Here is a 7,398-nt window from a genome sequence, read left to right on the forward strand (position 1 = left end):
CAGCAATCAGACAAGAAAAAGAAATAAAAGGCATCCAAATTGGGAAAGAGGAAGTAAAACGTTCATTATATGCAGATGACAAGATAGTATACCTAGAAAACCCTATAAACTCCACTAAAAGACTACTCGATATAAGTGAATTTGGCAAAATAGCAGGGTACAAAATAAATATACAGAAATCTAAGGCATTTCTGTACACCAACAATAAAATATCAGAGACAGGGACAAAAAAGAAAATACCACTTACTATAGCAACAAGAAAAATAAAGTACCTAGGAGTAAACTTAACCAAAGAGATAAAAGACCTGTACTCTGAAAATTACATAACATTGAAGAAAGAAATTAAGGAAGATACAAATAAATGGAAGCAAATACCATGTTCTTGGATGGGAAGACTCAACATCATCAAAATGGCCATACTACCCAAAGCAATTTACAGATTCAATGCAATCCCTATTAAAATACCAATGACATATTTCACAGACCTAGAACAAATACTCCATAAATTCATATGGAACCAAAAAAGACCCCGAATAGCAAAAGCAATCTTGAGACAGAAGAACACAGCAGGAGGAATCACAACACCAGATATCAAACAATACTACAGGGCCACTGTAATCAAAATAGTCTGGTACTGGCATAAGAACAGACATACAGATCAGTGGAACAGAATAGAGAATCCAGAAATAAACCCAGGCCTCTATGGTCAACTAATATTTGATAAAGAAGGAAGGAACATAAAATGGAGTGAGAAGAGCCTCTTTAACAAATGGTGCTGGGAGAACTGAATAGGGACCTGCAAAAAAATGAAACTAGACCACCAGCTTACACCACACACGAGAATAAACTCAAGATGGATCAAAGACTTAAATGTAAGCTGTGACACCATAAAAGTCCTAGAGGAAAACATAGGCAGGAAAATATCAGATATCTCATGTAACAATTTCTTCACGGATACATCTCCTAAAGCAAAAGAAATAAAGGAAAAAATAAATAAATGGGATTACATCAAACTAAAGAGTTTCTGCTCAGCAAAAGAAAACATCAGCAAGATGAAAAGGAAACCAACCATATGGGAAAAAATATTTGCCAATGACATCACAGACAGGGGACTGGTTTCCAAAATATATAAAGAGCTTATACGACTCAACATCAAGAAAACAAACAACCCAATTAAAAAATGGGCAAAGGACCTGAACAAATACTTCTCCGAAGAGGACATACAGAAGGTCCATAGACACATGAAAAAATGCTCAACATCATTGGCCATCAGGGAGATGCAAATAAAAACCACAATGAGATACCATTTTACACCAGTCAGAATGGCCATCATCAACAAATCAACAAACAACAAGTGCTGGCGAGGATGTGGAGAAATGGGAACCCTACTGCACTGTTGGTGGGAATGCAGACCGGTGCAGCCACTATGGAAAACAGTATGGAATTACCTCAAAAGATTAAAAATGGAACTGCCTTTTGAACCAGCGACTCCACTACTAGGATTATACCCAAAGAATCTTGAAACACCAATTCAAAAGAACTTATGCACTCCTATGTTCATTGCAGCACTGTTTACAATAGCTAAGTGCTGGAAACAACCTAAGTGCCCATCTGTAGATGAGTGGATCAAAAAACTGTGGTACATTTACACAATGGAATACTATGCAGCAGAAAGAAAGAAGGAACTCCTGCCATTTGCAACAACATGGATGGAACTAGAGAGAATTATGCTTAGTGAAATAAGCCAGGCAAAGAAAGAAAAATACCATATGATATCACCTAATGCAGGAAACTAAAGAACAACACAACAGAACTAAATAGAACAAAGAGTAGAATAGCAGTCAATGGGGGGAGGGGGGAGGGAGAGAAGGGGGATAAGTAGGGGAAGGGTTTAGTCAAAGAACCTGTATAAATGACTCATGGACATGGACAACGGGGAGGGATATGATTGCGGGAGAGGGGGTGGGTTGGGTGGGGGAGAGAAATTGGGGGAAAAAGGGACAACTGTAATTGAAAAACCAAAAATGAAAAATAAATAAATAAATAAGAAAAGCAACGACCATGTCCAGCTTGGAGCAGCTGGAGGAGCTGGAGACCTTCGCCCATTGTCCTTTACAAGATTGCAAAGGGTCCTAGTGTTTGAGAGGGGGGGGATGGTTGATTTTTACGAACCAGGGGTATGGACTTGGGGGCGATTGCTGGGGGAGGGGGGTGCTGGGGGGAGGGGAGCAGGGGGGAGAAAATTGGAACTGTTGTAACAATGTAATCAATAAAAAACATTAAAAAAAAATAAATAAGAAAAGCAGAGAAAAAAAAAAATCTTGCCCAATAATGAGATCTACCCATAGACCACAGAAGGTGGGCCTCGGGTTGAGACTTTCCTTTTAAAAAAAAAATGTTTGCTTTGAAAAAAAATTTTATTCGTATCCTTCCTGCTTTCAGAAAGGAAAATTAGGTTCATTGCCTCTTGGCTCATTTCACAAGCTGAAATCAGACAATCGCAAGAGGGACTCATGCTTGCTGCTCTGGATGGTGGTGAGTCAAAGTTCCAGCAGTGAGTTAGCTCACATTTACTAGAGTTACCACAGTGAACTGTAGCAGGCAGTACTTAATGACAACCTGACTTATAACTGTAATATTTTTAAATGTTGGAATTAAAACTTCTTTTTATTAAAATTATTATGCCTTCACTGCCATGATATTGATAAAACTGCTTATTTTGATCCAGACTCTTCAGGTTGGGCAGTCAGTTCTCCTTTCTAAGTATTATAACAAGAAAATTAGTTGGCCCTTAAACCAAGGGGATTTTTTTAGACCCATAAATGCTTCCTTTCCCTCACTTCGGCACTAGTATATTACCTACTTTAGGCATTTAACCAAACCAATGGGAGATCGAAAATATTAAAATATGACCTTCTTAGCCCTGACCAGTGTGGCTCAGTTGGCTGGGCATTGTCTCACAAAATGAAAGGTCAATGGTTCAATTCCTGGGCAGGGCACATGCCTGGGTTGTGGGTTCAGTCCCTGGCCGGTGTGTGTACTGGCTACAATTGATCAATGTTTCATGTCGATGTTCCTCTCCTTCTCTTTCACCCTCCCTTCCCTCTTTCTCTAAAAATAAATAAAACCTTTAAAAAATAAAATAAAATCTGACCTTCCTGTATCAAATAATGAATTCATTTCCAAACAATTAACTACCAGAGAAAGCAAACTAAACCCTCCCAAAAGCCTAGAACAGAGGAAGTCAACAGTAGCTTCTAAAAAGCCTGCCTTGAATAACATCCTGTTCTTTTAAGTTTTTTCTTTAGACTTGTGCAAATTTGATTCAGAAAATAGCTCAGTTGGTTTGTTATTGAGCAAGGAGTGTGTATGGGGCAGGGTTGTGTGCATAAATTTATAATCATTATTTTAAGTTATATGACTCAACATAGAGAACAGATGAAGATGTGAGACACTGACTGAACAGTTTAAGATATTTTGCAGTCTTAGTTCTTCTAGTCAGTGTCTGAAGTACTAGAAAAAGTCTGAAACAATTTCCAAAGCATCAGGAATTTCCATTTCCACCCAAAGTATTTGTTTTCTTCCAACATTTCTCTGTTAAATAAAAGAAGGAAAATTTCCACTTGTGTATAAAGTTTTTTCCTTTATTTTACAGGTTGATAGAAACACACTTATAGATCAAAAACACATTGTAGAAGCCTTTCCTCCTTAACCTTGTTTATAAATCTACCAAACCTCACCCAGTCAATGCCCTCACTTACACTCATCCTGTTGGGGCGAAGAGGCTATTTCCTGATGTCCATAGCTCAGGCAGTTGTTTGATTTTTAATAACAACAATGCATTTCTTTGGTGTGGTGCCCAGATGCAATTACTTAAAGTTTGCCAAAATGTTTAGAATAGTGTAACTTTCAATTGGCCAACTGGCTTGTGACTTCTTCTGTGGTCTTGATTTTTTCAAAATTGCTTTCTGTCAAACACATTCATACAGAATATATCTGTATGTACTGCTACTTAAAAACTAAAGGGTCATCAGAAACAAGGACATCCTGAGAAACTGTTATGGCCAAGAGGAGCCTAAGGAGCCATGACAACTAATGTACTATTGTAGAAGCGAGACCGGGCAAAAGACATTTGGGGAAAACTAAGGAAATCTGAATAAACAAAATGATGGGCTTTAATTTGCAATACTATGTCAGTGCTGGTTCATTAATTGTAAAAAAGTACCACAGTAGTGTAAACCTTTATTTATGTATTTATTTATTTAGTTATTTTAAGAGAGAGGGTAAGGGAGGGGAAAAGAGAAGGAAAGAAACATTGATAGGAGACAGAAACATCCACCGGCTGCTCCTATGCACGCGACTGGGGACCAACCCTGCAACCCAGGCATGTTCCTTCATGGGGAATTAAACCAGAGGCCTTTTGCTTTGCCAGACAGAGCCCAAGCAACTGAGCCACACTGGTCAGGGCAGTAAAATAAGCCTTTAACACAGGAAACTGCGTATGGGGTGTAGAGGAATTCTGTACTATCTTCTCAATTTTTCTGTCAATCTAGAACTGTTCCAAAAAGTTACAGAAAGTTATACAAACTGTTCTAAAAATAGTTTATAAGAAAAAACTAAAGTTATTACTTGAACTTCAGTTGCTTAAACTTTTTATTATCCGTTTGTTTAGCTGCTTATCCTGCTCTGTAATGACCTTTGGTTGCCATAACTGCTGGAGAGGTGCTTGCTGGATACTATACATGAAAGGATTGTAGACACTTGGGTTCTGAATAAATTGCATTTGAATAAAAGTCATCATGATTGTTTCTTTTTATTCTTCTAAAAGAATATGTCTGGCGCCCTGGCCAGCGTGGCTCAGTTGGTTGGGCGACTTCCAGTGAACCAAAAGGTCACCAGTTTGATTCCAGGTCAGGGCACACACCTTGGTTGCAGGTTCAGTCTTGGTCTGGGCACTTACAGAAGGCAACCTATCCATGGCTGTCTCTCAGTTAATGTTTCTCTTCCTTTCTTTCTCCTTCCCTTCCCCTCCTTATCCCTCTCTCTCTCTTAAAAAAAAAAAAAAAGCAGCCCTTCCTGGTGTGGCTCAGTGGATTGAGTGCTGGCTTGTGAATTTAAGGGTTGCTGGCTTGATTCCCAGCCAGGGCACATGCCTGGTTTGCAGGCTAGATCCCTAGTTGGGGGTGTGGAGAAGGCAACCACACATTAACGTTTCTCTTTCTCCCTTCCTTTCCCTTTCTCTAAAAATAAATAAATAGAATCTTAAAAAATATATATGTCTGGGATCTTTTAGTTGTACCTTTTTCCCTGCTTCTCTAATAAACGTTACATTTATCTCAAAAAAATTAAAGTGCATAAATGTTATTTTAAATCCACAGTGACATGGTATCTTACCACAACCTATGAGATCAATATCCTGAAATGAGGTGCTTGACTATAATTAATGATACCAGCATTATGAGCAAACGCAAACATAAAAGGTGTCAAAAGTCCGGTTCATTCGGCAAGGAGTTGCCTCCTGCGTGTTCCGGGGGCAGAGTTGTGAGACGTGAGCAGTGTGGCTTGGGGCTCTTTAGGATGCATGTAAGAAAGCCAGCTCTGCTGACTCAGGCTAAGGGGCTCGGATACGCGCTGTCTTACCGAGTCTCCTGGAGCAGAGGTGGAGAGGAACCCGGTAGGCGGCCCAGAGACCCGCGCCTGCTCTGCTCCTGGTGCTCCCAGGAAGACGGTCAAAGCCGCTTCCTCAGATCGGCAGGCCGGATTCCGCCCAGGAGAGGTCGGGAGATTGCGCCAGGCTCAGCTGGCACTGGCGCTCTCCCGCCCTTTACCCTGGGAATTAAGGGCGTCTCGGCAGGCCCCCCAGATGGGTGGTGGGTTGAGGTGAGCAGGCAAACTGACACATGCGCAGTAGCTCCCTGGAGGGACAAGGGAGTGCGCTGGGCAGCCTCAGGAGGATGGGTTTGGGTTGGGTTGGTGGGGGTGGAGGGTGGCTGACCCATGGGACTCTGAGTCCCAACTGTTCACGTTCTAACTTTGACTATCTGGTCTCTGTGCGGTTCCTCTCCCCGCCCCTCACTAGCCAGACTCCTGGACCTGAGAGGGAGCCAGGTAGGGATATTTTAAATACCCCAAGTAATTCTCATCTCATTTACAGCCAGACTGAGAATCACTGCCTTCGTTATTATAGTGCCTGCCTCTTAACTCGGACTTCCAGTACCGCTCATGACATCTCGCAGGCAGTCCTTTGCTTCTCCTCGCCTGTGGGTTCGCTCCATTTTCCTGATCTGAATGTCCAGCTGTTTGCCGTGAGCTTTACACCAGCCCTTAGTAGGTCTGCAGCCTGGCTGTCCCTGGGTCATCCTTTCCAGTTTGGATTCTCAAGAAAGGGAAGTGGCTCTATTGACTCTTTGCAACTAGATGTGCCTGGCAGGGCTTTGTGGCCCTAGGTCCCCTCCCAGCTGGCAGGCCAACCTGCCCCATGAGTGCTAGCTGGGTGGTCTACTCAGGGGTGAGAGGAGCACTTCAGGAACCCTTGGGACAAAGTGGGCCTGAGGTAGTGCTGTGGACAGGGTAGTTCCCCTCAGATTAACTTGCCTAGTCAGCAAACACCTACCTCGGGACTCTGAATTTTCCACTGGAAAACTATACACTGTTTTTTAAAGACACTTAACTCAGAAAACGTATCATCTTTCGTAATTCAGCAGTTTCCACAGAGCACTTAATCAAAAGCTAGGAGTTGGCTGTATCAGATGCAATGTTATACTCTGGCCACTGAGATGAACAATTTCTTTTTTAATCAACAAAAAAGAAACCCTGTGATTCCTCCTCCAACTTTCCTTTTAATTTTGGGGGAAGAACAGATTGCGGGGAGAGGGGACTACTTAAAAAATCTTCTTGTTGCCAGATTTGGATGCAGACATGCAGAACTAATAGAACTGACACATTTCAGTCCCCTGGGGTGGGGGTGAGGTGGAGCAGAGGGGAGAATGCAAGTTTCCCTGGTGTCTCCAGACTCCTAGGAGGCTTGCTAGGCCACATCATCTTTCCTCCAATCAGGAATACCTGTCACTTTGTCCCAGCCTCCTTTGGAGAACAGAAGCCCTACTTCTTTAGCAACTGCTCCTCCCTTCACTCCAGTCTAGAGAGAGGCTGTTAGTACACATCTCCTGGATGCCAGCCGATTAGTCCAGGGTGGCTCCTGATTCAAGAGGGGAGGATCAGAGACCTTCCCGGGCATTCTTTGAACTGGAACTTGGAAAGAAAATATTCCTTCTCATGGCCTGGACATTAAGATATAAAAAATTAATGTTTGGTGTCAGGTGGGTACTGGAAATAGCAGAGGGAACACTTTGTAAAGTATGATTATCTAACCACTATGCTGTACACCTGAAACTAATA

This window comes from Furipterus horrens, unplaced genomic scaffold, assembly GCF_987537825.1.
Source record: "Furipterus horrens unplaced genomic scaffold, mFurHor1.1.pri manual_scaffold_6, whole genome shotgun sequence".
Classification (NCBI taxonomy): domain Eukaryota; kingdom Metazoa; phylum Chordata; class Mammalia; order Chiroptera; family Furipteridae; genus Furipterus; species Furipterus horrens.